At 38.5% G+C, this 13,623-nt stretch overlaps 1 long non-coding RNA gene across 1 annotated transcript; it reads right to left on the minus strand.

The window, feature by feature from the left end:
• Window positions 1-6,313: 6,313 nt before the first annotated feature.
• LOC104004901 (uncharacterized) lies at window positions 6,314-8,175 on the minus strand. Its single transcript, XR_677987.2, has 3 exons — window positions 8,076-8,175; window positions 7,413-7,596; window positions 6,314-6,521 (listed from the first exon to the last, which is right to left on the minus strand). It is a non-coding gene; the product is annotated as an uncharacterized LOC104004901 (long non-coding RNA).
• Between the last annotated feature and the right edge of the window lie 5,448 nt (window positions 8,176-13,623).

Consider the following 13,623-nt stretch of genomic DNA (forward strand, 5'->3'; position numbering starts at 1 on the left):
TTTTATATTAGTATATTCTAAGAAATATATAGGTTTCAACATATTCTGCTTTGCAGTTTATAAAATCATTTTGTTTGCTTTGTGGATTAAAAAAAGGCTATACTAAGGGAAACAATTAAGTGAAAGTAGGAAAAAGAATAAAAGGCTATTGAATTGCTCTAGTTTGGGAGAAAAGAGATGCTGTCAAATTATTTGTTGACACATCTTTGGGAACAGATTTTGACTGATTCCTGGGAATACAGAGACAGAAAAATAAAACTCATACTTAAAAAAATTATTCTAGGCTTTATTCCTCTGTTACATGTGTGTATTGCATAATGGTGAAGTTTGGGCTTCTCATGAATCTACGTCCCAAACAGTGAATATGGTACCTCATAGGTAGTTTTTCCACCCTCACACCTTGCCCTCTCTCCCTCCTTTTAGAGTCCTCAATGTTTATTACTTCCATCTTCATGTCCATGTGTACCCATTTCTTAAAGAACTGAAAATAGAAAAATCATTTGACCTAGCAATCCTACTATTGGCTACCCACCCAAAGGAAAATTTAAAAATTTATCAAAAAGACACCTGTCTTTGTATGTTTATCACAGCACTATTTATAAGAGCAAAGTCATAGACTCAACCTAAGTGTCCATCAATAATTAATTGAATAAAGAAAATGTGACATTTATATTCACCATGGAATACTATGAAACCATAAAAAAAAAATGAAATCATGTCCTTCACAGCAACATGGTTGGAGCTGGGGTTCATTATCCTGAGTGAAATAACTCATACTTTTATAAACCACTCTGCCTATAGAGATGGTTAGGCATGCACAGCTGTGAGACAACTCTGGTAGTTGATGGTGAGATGGAGAAAATGTTGACAGAGCTGAACAAAGACTGAGTAAGCAACAAGGTACCATACAGAATTCATTGGCCTGAAAGCTGCACAGATAACCTTTGAGCTCCTATTCAAATATGAGATTCTGTGATTCTACTAAAGCTTTCAAAAGACTTCCATTTGGTTCTGAGTTTGACAGCTTAGGGTTGTGAGACCTACCTTTCTTCCACATGGCCATGAAGAATGGGGAATTGGATATATTTTTGGATGCTGGAGGAACAGTGATTTATCTTCCCCTCACCCATGTGTCGTGATGGTTAAGCTCTGATCCTGAATGAGGCCACTGTAAGATAACTTAGGGTGAGGTACATTACATAGTGTCTCTTTTTCAGAAGCTAAGTCTAAGGCTAGTACTCTGTGTTACTGATCAATTCCTTTAATTCCTTTGGGTTCACTTTTTATTATCTGAAAAACAAATAATAACCTGTTCAACTCTAATGCTGGTTCTACTCATGTCACAAAGGTGTTGAGATGACAGAAATTATCATCACTGCAGACAAACTTTGAAACCTAATTGAAATCTATAGAAAAGTGGATAGCTATTTGAGAGATGAGACAAGGGAACAGCCATCTGAGAGACCTTGTTTCTACTTAATGCTCGGTTAGAATAAGCTGGACTTCTAGCTGGATATCACGTTTGGTTGGCCACACACACTGACCTTTCTGTATGGTGACTTTTTTTTTCCACTGCCCTGAGACAAGCATAAGTCTCCCTGAGGGAGTGAGAAAGGGAAATGGAGCATGAAGACAGAGTTAGTCTTTTTAGCACAGATCACCAGGATTTCATATTTGCAAAGAGGTCGAAGTCATTTATGTTAATTTCCTCCCCATGCCTGTGATGGGTGTGCACTGCTACCCTCATTTATAGATCAGAAAACCAAAGATAGTAAAATCAAGTAACTTACACTTGGTTTCACAGCAAATGAATCGCAAAGCTGGGGAAAGGATCCTGGGTCAGACTGTGGTTTTAAAACCTGGGACCCAGCAGCATCTGAGAAAGTAGACGCAATATTCTCTCAATCACCTGTGAGTGGTTTTGACAATATAAGGCTTTCTAGCCCTCGAATAGACTTTATTATGAAATACATCTATTTTTTTCTTTCTTAGTGTTGGATTTTTCCCATTTTATACTCAGATTGTCAAGTATACAGCCTGACTTTTTTATGCAAGTACACTGATGATATTAGGTCCTATTTAACTCATAAAGCAACATATTAGGCAATAACTATGAGTCTGAGGCAAGACTCATGAAATTGTAGGGGCAGAAATCAGCTGATAGACTGATATTTCACAGAGACCAAGGATAATAAAACACTGATTTTAAGAATGCATGGATAACACTGTTTCCCAAACTGTGTTCCATAGAACCTAAATCTATGCTAATAAAAAACAAAATACAGAAGTTTTAAAAAAATAAGATGGTGCATTTCTAATCAAATAAATTTGACCTTTACTACAGGTCTTCTGGATGCTTTTAAAATGATAATTCCTTACAATATTGCATACTACATTCCATTCTTACAGATGAGATATCTGTAAGAATGGAATGTAGTATGCAATATTTCTCAAACTTATTTGGAAATGAATATTTTTCTTTTTTTTTCTTTGACTGACACGAAACAGGACTATGTTTCATAGATCGGTTGGGAAATACTGAAATGTAATTTTTCCTGTCTTGACTCCTTAAATAATTTTGTTAGTATTGATCTCAATTTTTGCTTACAAGGTTGGATTTCCAGCTTCCCCCAGAAAAGACCTCTTGCTACGTTAATCTGTACATCATTCCTCTATTTTCCAACTCCAAGCTCTAATTTGTGGACGAGTGGGTAGTTTCTGCCCACCCTTTCCTGGTGCCTGCTTGCTCAAGCCTATTTTGACTTTGTTTTTCTCTTTCTCTTACTTAAGTGATACATATAATGTAGTTTTCTCAGAGGGCATGTTGTTGCATATCTGAAGAGGCTCTGTCATGCAGAATTTCACATTTACGTAGGAATTGAATGCATATACCAAAATGATGATCGCATAGAGTGACTTATCTTACATGTCCTACTTGAGGCACAGAGAAGAGAGGCAGGACGTTCAGAGGAAGTAGGAAACTTGCAGTCAGGAATCAGGGACCAGTTCTCAAAAAGAGTCTTTAACCATAATGTTAGTTTAGAAAAAGATAAAATGGCGTTTCGACAGATACATGCCAGGTGAGAAGGGAGGAATATGGCCAAAATTGTTCAATTCCTCTTTGGGAGAAGAAACTGGAAGTTGTGCTGATGACACTAGAGCCTTGTCCCTAACTGCATTATCTTCTTACTCCAGGAGCCCAAAATGTGAGTGGAAAAAATCAGGGTGCCCAGTCAAGGTGGCTACATGGAGTCTTCTGTGCTCTGCCATAGATTATCATGGGAAGAATTCAAACCATGGAAAACAGGAAGTCTGGAAAGCTGAATCCAAATTGTTAAAACTCCTTGGGGTCCTCTGGAATTCTAGGTTGAACTGAGAGTTTTAGTAAATTTTCCCAAAGTTAAAACAAAATGTCTCAAAAGCTTTCAAATTTTACCTGAAATCTCAGAATTGCCAAAATTGTCTTAAGAGAAGCTTCTGTTATGAACACCAACTCTTTCATGATTCCCTAATCCTGCTTTCCTTAAAGCAATTGAATAAAGAATGGGAAATGTATTTTCCAAATGTGAATATATCTGAATAGTAAATGTGAATATTTTTGAAATGTGAATAGTAAACTATGTAGAGATGAGGTCTTCTTAAAGCTCTGCACACAGTATGGGAAAAAAGCAGCTCAGGAGCTAGGGTGCTGAGCAGAGAAGAGTGAATGCAGCTGGCCTGAGACTGCCTCTCCTTAGAAAGGCCTTCTTACAAGGTCCATCTTTGACTGACTGGTGTCTGGGAACTTGACTGGTAAATAGTTGCTCACACTGATATTAAACATTTTCTGAATGGTCAGAGTGGCTCACTGTGCAGAAACCGTATAAACAATTTCTTTATACCGTATACCTGCTTTGTTTCTGCGCACTTGGCATTTTTAAATGTGTTATGCAGAAGGTGTCTATGTGAACATCCTGCAGTATAAAGCTTGGATGCTGAGTCTGTAATGTACTTCCCTGATAGACAACACTTCTTTTGTGTTGCCACAGCTCGTTGCTGGTGAATTAAGTCCTGTGTGACTTCCACTGGCATAGACTGTTTGAAGCTAGTGCTTTCAGCACAAGTGTCTTTTCCCATTGCTGTGCTTGCTTCATATCTGATATGGTTCGGCTGTGTCCCCACCCAAATCTCATCTTGAATTGTAACTCCCACAATTCCCAAGTGTCATGGGAGGAACCTGGTGGGAGGTGATTGAATTATGGGAGTGGGTCTTTCCTGTGCTGTTCTTGTGATAGGTGATAGTAAATAAGTCTCATGAGATCTGATTGTATTAAAAACGGGAGTTTCCCTGCACAAGCTTTTTCATTGCCTGCTGCCATCCATGTAAGACATGACTTGCTCCTCTTTGCCTTTCACCTGCCACCATGATTTGTGAGGCCTCTCCAGCCACATGGAACTGTAAGTCCAATAAACTTCTTTCTTTTGTAAATTACCCAGTCTTGGGTATATCTTAATCAACAGCGTGAAAATGGACTAATACAGTATCCTTTCACTGTAATATGTCTTAGCTGTGAGTATAATGATGGTTGAATCCTACAAATCCTTCTAGCAAATTACCAGACCCGGGGGTGGGCTTGGAGATCTCTGGCACAGGGCCCCTCTCTGAATGTCTAGTCCAAGGACAAGACCATTCATGTTCTTCTCTTAAGATCACCTTCCTTTTTCATATGCATATGTTACCTTGTCTGATTTAGCAGAAACCCTAGGCCTCCAAAAATTAGTGTTCTATTTAGACATTTTCTCAAATTTCTAGATTCACCTGTGTTTCTCTCCTTCAATTTCTCCACCCCAACTGCAGCATATATTTTGTCTTTCGTTATAATCTGCAATGGAAGTGAAGAAGTTGTATTGAAAATACATACAAGCACAGAGAGACAGAAATTGAAAAAGATTGTGATATTCTTATATCTTCAGCTTATTTGGGAGCAAAACATTGTAAAATCTCTTGAGGCTATCTGCTATCCTCAGATGTAAGTCCAGATTTGTTGATTAGAGAGGTTTGTACCTCAGGGTGCTGAAAATAACTTCTAAACCTTTAGAAGTTTTCAGTGGGTTTGAATGTGAATGATGGAGGTTTAAAGCTGCCCATGGGGTCAGAAAGGCATGCACAGAAAGGAGATGCTTGAGCCATTCTCAAACATGCACACAGGACACATACGTTTTAAAGTTCTCACAACCCCAAGTTTTATCTGTAGAGAACAGGGGTTGTGTTGTAGCAAGATTGTAGGTCTCTGTTGTCATTGGTGGTATTGTCTTTGTGCTAGAGACATAGTATGAAGCTAATGTCACCCTTTGTGTGGGCAAAGGAAAGGGATGTCCTTGTATGCAGTGGGGTTTGGAAGGTAAGGCATCAGGAGCAGAGACTTTCCTGAAAGTAGTGACTTGCTGGGAGAGGGATTGTGGTCATACCCCCTACGCTGTCTCTTTGTTCTCTTCCAGCAACATACAGAGTGCTCTCATTCCATCTCAGAGTAGTCTTACTCATCTAGTGTCAGTGTGTCCAATATAGACCCATGACATTTGGGGCAGACACTGCCCTAACACAAATTGTAATTGCAGCCATTTGCTGTCACTGGATGAAGCTCATTACCTTATGCAAGTCCATCCAGTTACAAAAAGAAAATATCTTTGACCTTTGTAAAGAGATGAGAATATTTGCTCACAAGTGATCTTCCGTGATCTATTTAGGAATCTTATCAACAGTTGTGACAGTTATGTGAAATGATATCTGTGGGTGCACAACTGGAACAATAGGAATAATTATTTTTTCTTCTATTAGCTCCTGTAATGAGCAGTTTTCTCCAGAAGGCAGAGAGTATATCAAACTCCACACTGCCCTGGAATTTTAAAAAGCTAAATATGACTTCATTTATACTAAAATCTTTAATTTTCACTGGTGATTAAAACAGAATCAATAGATTTGAGTAACAAGGAAAAAAAGTATTTTCTTTCCAGCTACTGTAATTTCTACTCAGAGTATAATGGCTTTGAACTTTGCTAGGTAATCAAAAATATTAAATTTGCTTTGTCAAGTTTCTTTTAAGATTTAAATTTCTTGTTTATTTTAAATATTTATTGTCTAATTATTTGCATAAAATATGAGCTAAGATTAGATATGTTACGCTACAATATATTTTTCTAAGTTTCTAACAGTTTACTTAGCTTATCTTTAATGCCTCATTACAAATCTCATCAAGACTAATTTATTGGATGTCTTGATGGATTTGTTTTTGTAAATATGCTGGATCGTAAAAACATTGGTAGATTTCAGTTATTTCCAATTGTATATAATATTTTAATATTCAAAATTCACATCCTTGCAGTAACCTGGTCATGTAGGAATCTTCCCTCTTATGCAGATGATGATATGGAAATTAATGGGTCTTGGTGGAAGGACCAAGGTTGATTTTTTTTATCTTTATCACTCTTTTTTTCTTCTTTCTTACTTCCTGCAGCTGATTTAAGCATCCATACCTTGATACCTGTAGGACATAATACAGACAGCAGCCTTTGGAATATGTTGTGTATAGAGCAAACCTAATTTAGTGAGAAGTTTTAGTTCATGACCTCACTTACGATAGATAATTCATTCAAATGGCCATTCCATGGAGAGAGTTTAGTCTACTATTTAGTTGGGTTTAGACTGATAAATGAACTTTGCCTCACCAAACTTCTCCCACTTTAAACCCCAGATCACACCTGTGATGTAGATGTTTGCCTTTGAGAAAATGGGAAACTATGGTCTGGTGGGTGCCTCCACTCTATCTGAGAAGGAACATGAGGACATGCAGCACCTCACACAGACTATCCTCACAGGTCTCAGGTGTCTGCCAAGGTTAGCCAAAGAAGCAAGTGTGCAAAACAAGAACTTCCTGGAAACTGCAATCTTTTTTGACAAATATTACATGGCAAAGATAAATAAATTTAAGTCCTGAATAAATCCAATTGTCATTGACTATGGGAATACTAGTTTTGGAGAGATGGCATTTATGATACCTTTACTAAACATTATGAAAACCTTTAAACTTCAAATCCAAACTATGACCTTTAAGCAACATCCTACTTCCTTAATAATATGTTTAAATGTCAGTTAAATCATTCTGATGGTGAATCTTTAGAAAACTCTATTGTAATAATCAAATAGTCAAGTAATCCTATCCAGGACAAGAAAAAAGGATGACAAAGAGAAAGAAGGGAGGGGTAAGGGACAGCAACAAAGGCAGGAAAGAGAACAGATTAAAGAATGAGGGTAGGAGTTAATTGCTATGAATCCTGCATGTTTGTACATCTAAGTCTTTGTGCAAAAGGCTAGAACGTCCTGATGAACGTAGCGTGTGACCATTTGAAACAAGATCATTAAAATGATCAGTCACCCCAAAATAACACCTTGTGAAGAGCCATATAAATCACCAGCTGCAGTGCTGCCAAATATCTCTGTCTTTGCATTGCTCTTATGGAACCATTTTAAATTGACAATCCCAAAAGGTGAAGATCATGTCTTTATTTAGCCAGCAGATGTTGGATAAACAGTTAGTTGTCCCAGTTTTGTGAGAAGTGCTGTGGAGACAAAATGTATGTATTCAAATCCCTTTTCTTGAAAAGATCATAGGGTAGTTAGGAAACTGACAATTAACTAACAGTTTAAATCCAGCTTCACATAGTATCAGAGAGGAATGGGTATATGAGCAAAGAAAGAGTCGACCAAACTAGCTAACAAAGGTTTCAGGAGGGTCTTGGAGATACAGGTGTCATTAAGAGAAACCTGTGCGCCATGTTATGGGTTAAGAATATTAACCAAAGAGCCTCCAATAACTCTTGACATTAGTCAGAAATTAAATTGGAAAGGACACAGACTAGAGGTTGAGAGACCAGTGAGGAGGTTGAGAGGCAATTCAGGAGAATTGTTTCTGGGAAAGAATAACTAAGGACCCAGGCCATGTTAGAAACAGTGGGTGTAGGATGCAAAGAAATTATTAAAGAAACACTGAGGAGATTGAATGAATAAAACATTAATGTCTGTATCCTTAGCAACTTACACAGTGCCTGTAATAGGTAGGTGCTCTGAAAATATTAAGCGAAAGAACAAACAAGCCATGTAATACATATGTTAGTATTAACATTGTGGTTGTCATTTCTACCAGGCTATCTCCAAATCATGAGAGTGCAGGCCTGATCTATATTATCACATGCCACATGACATCATAATGACCCACCTTCCCAACTCTGATTGTAACCCATTAGTCATCCCATGCTCAGTCATGACTGGTAGGTAAAAATATTTTTATTGTGGATTCCAAGACTTTTATCACAGCAAATACTTTGCATTTAATTATTTAGGTCAAAAGAAAATATTTTCCATTTAAAATAAGATCATAGATCATTAGCAGGCAATGTGTTTACACTGACAGTCATTCAAAACTTTTTATCTAATCCCCGAGAAAAGGGTTTGGTAACTGTGGGCCATTAAAAAAGAAATCTGAGGCCTGGTGCAGTGGCACACATCTGTAATCCTACCACTTTGGGAGGATGAGGTGGGAGCATCACTCGAGTTTAGGAGTTCAAGACCTGCCTGGGAAACTTAGTGAGACCCCCCATCTCTACAAAAAATAGAAGACAATGATCCTGATGTGGTGGTCCATGACTGTAGTCCCATACACTCAGAAGCCTGAGGCAGAAGGATTGCTTGAGTTCAGGAGCTTGAGGCTATACTGAACCACAATCACACCACTTTACTCCAGCCTGGATAACAGAGTGAGAACTTGTCTCTAACAAAATGAAAATAAAAAATCGGGGTCCATCACTTACTAGCTATATGATTGTGATCAACTTATTCAAATCTCTCTGTACCTCAATTCCATCATCTTACAAAACAGGCATAATTATACTCATTTGGCAGTGCTTAGGAGAAAATGAAATTGGTTCTTATATATAAAGTGCTTAGCAAGTGTCTAAAGGGAGTAGGTGTTCAAGAAATTAAAATGTTATTTCATTCAAAGTCACCAACTAGCAGGGATGACAAAGCAATTAGTGGAGCCGTCTTCCTCTCAGTTTTCAAGTCAATTTTCCTATTGGAACCAGGAAACCTCTTAAACTTGCTCACCTACCAGGAAAATGTAATGGTGGTGGATAAAGCATTCTTTGGAGGAACCAAGGTTTTTAGCAACCTCAGTAATTATGGTTTCCTTTGCTGCTGACACTTTCCTTGAAAAACAGAGAAATTCCAGGATCAATAAAACATTCTGGACAAAATGTAATCTTCCAATCATGAAGAATGAGTTCAATGAATGCCACATTTTTCATCCTTCCATTCAGTCATTCAGTGATTGTTTATTGAGCATCTATCTGGTATCAGGCACTGTTCTAGCTGTTTTGCATAGGTAATTGAGACACATGCCCTGCCCTCAAATTATTCACAACCTAATAAGAAACACTAAAACATAAGCAGATGGTTATGTTACAGAGGGGATAGAAATTTGTACAAGAAATGGTAGAAATACAAAGGACCCTATCATCTATTCTAATAGTGCGTTCATGAACATTTCAATCCATGGGTTATATTTGAGCAACTAGTGCTCAAATGAATAATAAGAGGGGTAAGTGACTGATAATAACTCTAAGGTTAAGAGATGACTTTGATGTCTTTAACATTTGTCACTTTTTGTTTATGTCATGCCACCCTCTCTCAAACTTACATAATTATATGGTTCTATACAGAACAATACCCTATAGATTGTTACTCATTCTCATCCTTAGGCAGGAGTAATGGCAACAAGAGGTCCAGGTCCCATTCCTAGACTTTTGCATCTGAACCATCCACTTGTTCCCTTACAAACACACAGTACACATGCACTAATAACCTGGGCTTTACAAGCTCCTTTGATCCAACGTTTAAAGAACAATTCATGACTCATTCCTAAGTGAAATTTTTATGTCTCTCTATGGAGTAGATGGGTGCAGATTCTTGAACAAGATAGACATCAGATGGAGGATGGGAGTACTTTTTGTGCTGCATTATGATGTGGGAGGCAGAAGAGAAAATTCTTTTTTTCACTCATGAGATGAGCTGAGCATTTAAGAAAGAAAAAAAAGAGGAAAATGTAGTATGTGGGCTTGAACTCAGCATGTAGATCCCAAATACCGAATGAAAGGGAGGGAAATGTATGCCACAGAATAAAAGGTGTTATTTTCTCATCGTGAGGAAGTCCTGTCTGTATAGTGCCACAGATAGGGCTAAGGTAGACAATGATGCTGTAGGAAGCTCTATAATCATTCTGCAGAATAAATGGGTTCAGAGCATATTGTGTACAAATAAGAAATGAAATGAGCAGAGGAGTTGGAAGCTAGAAACATGGACTTTTTATTTTAATTTTTCACCTCTAATGTCTTTTGGTATAATTTGCCTTTCATTGTAACTAATTTCTTCATTGCCACATTAAGCCAAGTTTAGTTCATTTTTGTACCTAATTGCTCCTTCCTACTTAGCCCTACTGCTATTACTATAGCCCAGCAAGATCTATAATTCAACTTTTGTGGAGGCAGGAATTATTTGGCTTGAAGAGTCCAGTTGGACTGCAGAGACTTGTGAGCCATAGACAAGTGGGACGGAGGGGCTTCGGACAGGTGAAAGAGAGATCAGGAGAAGAACAAAGAAAGAAAGTGATAAGAAGGGGGAAAATAAGTGAAAGGTGAAAGGAGGATGGCTGAGAGCTGGAGACAGCAGTCCAGACAGGTGGCAGGCTGCAGGCTGAGCAGCCTACTGGAGGTGGTGGCTGGCCAAGTAGATGGCACACTGTGTCATGGGAGTGGGATCTAGGGTTAGGTGGAGAGTCCAGGTGGGAAGAACATGGAGAGTCCAGGTGCTAACTGGAAAGTTGTGGCTTATGAATTGAAGATTAAGGGCAGCATTCAGGAACCATTGCCCAGAAGGACTGGTAAGAGCTAAGGCAGTTTCTATAGTTAGAATGGTAGGGGTGGGAAATTTCCAGGTGGAGAAGAACTGGGACAGATGGACCCATATTAGTGAAAGTGGAACTGAAAGAGATGAGGAGACCTTGGCCCATAAGTAATAGTAAAAACTTCTCTCCTGGGACTGGGTTTCAAGCCAGAGCCAAAATTACTCCCAGGCTGACTTACTGCTAGACTGCCCATCTCCTAGAGAGGAAACTCATTAGATCTCTCAACAAGACAAAATTGGCTCTCAGGCCTAAGATAATATTCAGCATGCATATGGAAACTAACAGATTCCAATATGTGACTTCCCCCCATGTTAGTCTGTGGGAATATATTAGGTGGGTCTCTACATTAAGGTCAGGATACACATTTGGTCAAGATGATGGTAATGATGACCTCAGTCCTCTGAAAACAATATCTGGTTCCACCTACTCTGAAGAGGACCATGGAGGAAATCTATCAAGGAGACAGTTTTACATTTTAGCTCTAATTAAGATAATCTCAGCGTGGATCCCAGACACAGATAGAGACAAAGAGGCTAGGCTTCCTAGGGCAGTTTGCCACAGAATACTCATTCCACCTTGGGCAATTCGTCCGTGTCTAGCCATGAAAGCCAGTTCCACCAGGCCAGCTCTCCATAGACTTCACCATCCTATTAATTGCAGCTGTTTAACCGAAGTTCTCTTCCTTTCTCTTTGCATTATTTCATAGTAAAATTCAAAATAGCTTCCTAGTTAAGGTTAGCCTTGAACTAAACCCTAGAATTTTCAGCACTTTACAGTCAGAGGTATGTTGATTCTAGCTTACCTATTTTTCTTACAGTACTTGATTATGTTGATAAAAATATTTTGAGAAGCTTCCCAGGCTGTTTGAGAAACATATAATTGGCTAATATATGTTAGAACGGTATTTGGTGGATATTACATAACCAAGGTGCTTGCCTCTCTGGTTCTCTGCTACTTCCTACTTTTCTCTTGCATCAGGGCCAGCAAAGAACAGGAATGGGGGGGATCTACTCCTGCCTTCTAGTGTGCATGGAAAAGAGGGCTCAAGCCCTCAGTGGCCCCACTCCATCCTCACCAGGCTCCCAGATGCTTTAGCCTGGGGTATAGACCAGGGCTCTAATTATAACTGCCCTCAACACAAAATGGGACATTGAACAAGCTGTGACCCCTTCCTCAACAAAAGGGCAACACATGGTTCCTGAGAGCTTTTAAGTTCTATATATAGAAGAAAGGAGGAAAAAGGTATTGGGAGGAACAGAATTGATTCAAATAAAATGCTGCTAGTGGACAGATGATGTAGTTATTTGTGAAGCAAATGTTAGGTCAGGCTTTATTTTAATTTCTATTTATTGAGCATTTAGGCAGTTTCTGTGATATATTCCATATACATATATATATATAATTATATATAATTTTTTTACAGAATCCATATCAATTTGATATTTGTATCCTCAGGTTAGACTTGACCAAATAAAAAGAATGAGTGATGGCTTAAGTTTATGTAGAGGGTATAGGGCAGCACCAGGAATCTCAGCCAGGTCTGATTCCAGTGTTGCTCCCTTCTTGACTGCTATGACATACCTCCAATGGCCGAGGCATTAAACTACTTTTTGCTTCTTAATCTGCCTGTAGATTAAAATATGAGACATCATGCCATTATATAGGCAATATCCAGAAATTGTCATGATGGGCCAATAGAAAGGAAACTCAGAAAGGAGGACTAGGAGGTAGACAAAAATTTATCTGGTTGGACATTATGGTACCCAAAGAGGAATCCAAGAAACACATTGTTTAGTGAAGTGGTAGTATTTATTATTTAATGAATGAGGCTACTACAGATGGCGTTTTGGGCTTGGCCCATCAATCTGATTATGACATGGCCTTCATCAACAGGTAAGAGTACAGATAGCACAGTCCAATCTCATGAGACAAAGATCATGAGAAGAAGATCAAGTATTGGCTACATAATGCCGATGTTTGCAAAGCTGCAGTCACAGAGAATCTCAATTTCTAAGCATGAAAGCAGTCTGAGCCAACATGATAGATGACAAATGAAAAGCTGTGAAGAGAGTGTCCCTGGGTTCCTTGGCATTGTACTACCTCAAACTCTTGTTCCCATCAGCTAGTGGGCAGAGGCTGATAATGTAGTGTTTGCCTCTCCCGGTATTGTTAAGGGGACACAGCCTGTGTGAGTTTTGGCAGCTGACGTCTTTCAAAGAATTAGTCAATTTCATTTAAGCTAATAATCAAATGTGTGGGCATAGGGTTGTTCATAGTATTTCTTACTATCTTCTTCAGTGTTTATGGTATCAGTATTGATGGCCTCTCTTTCATTTCTGATATTAGTTATTTGTACTCTGCTTGTAAAAAGCAAACAGAGGTCAGAGCTGATGTATTGCTTCACTATTTGAAGGGCTATGATTGTCATATGTTAAGAAGGTAATGCTGTCATTCTCTATCATTCAGTAGGTGGTACAGACTGGACATAATTGTCAAGAGGAAGAAAGAAGAGAAGGAATAGAATCAAACCAGAGAGGTAAGTGATAGTGAAAAACAAGAGACAAAGAGATTTAGAAAGCAGAAGGTGAGTAGCGCTGAGCTCCAACTAGGAAGCATCATCCATAGTCCA

This window comes from Pan troglodytes, chromosome 12 (genome assembly GCF_028858775.2).
Source record: "Pan troglodytes isolate AG18354 chromosome 12, NHGRI_mPanTro3-v2.0_pri, whole genome shotgun sequence".
In the NCBI taxonomy this organism is placed as follows: Eukaryota; Metazoa; Chordata; class Mammalia; order Primates; family Hominidae; genus Pan; species Pan troglodytes.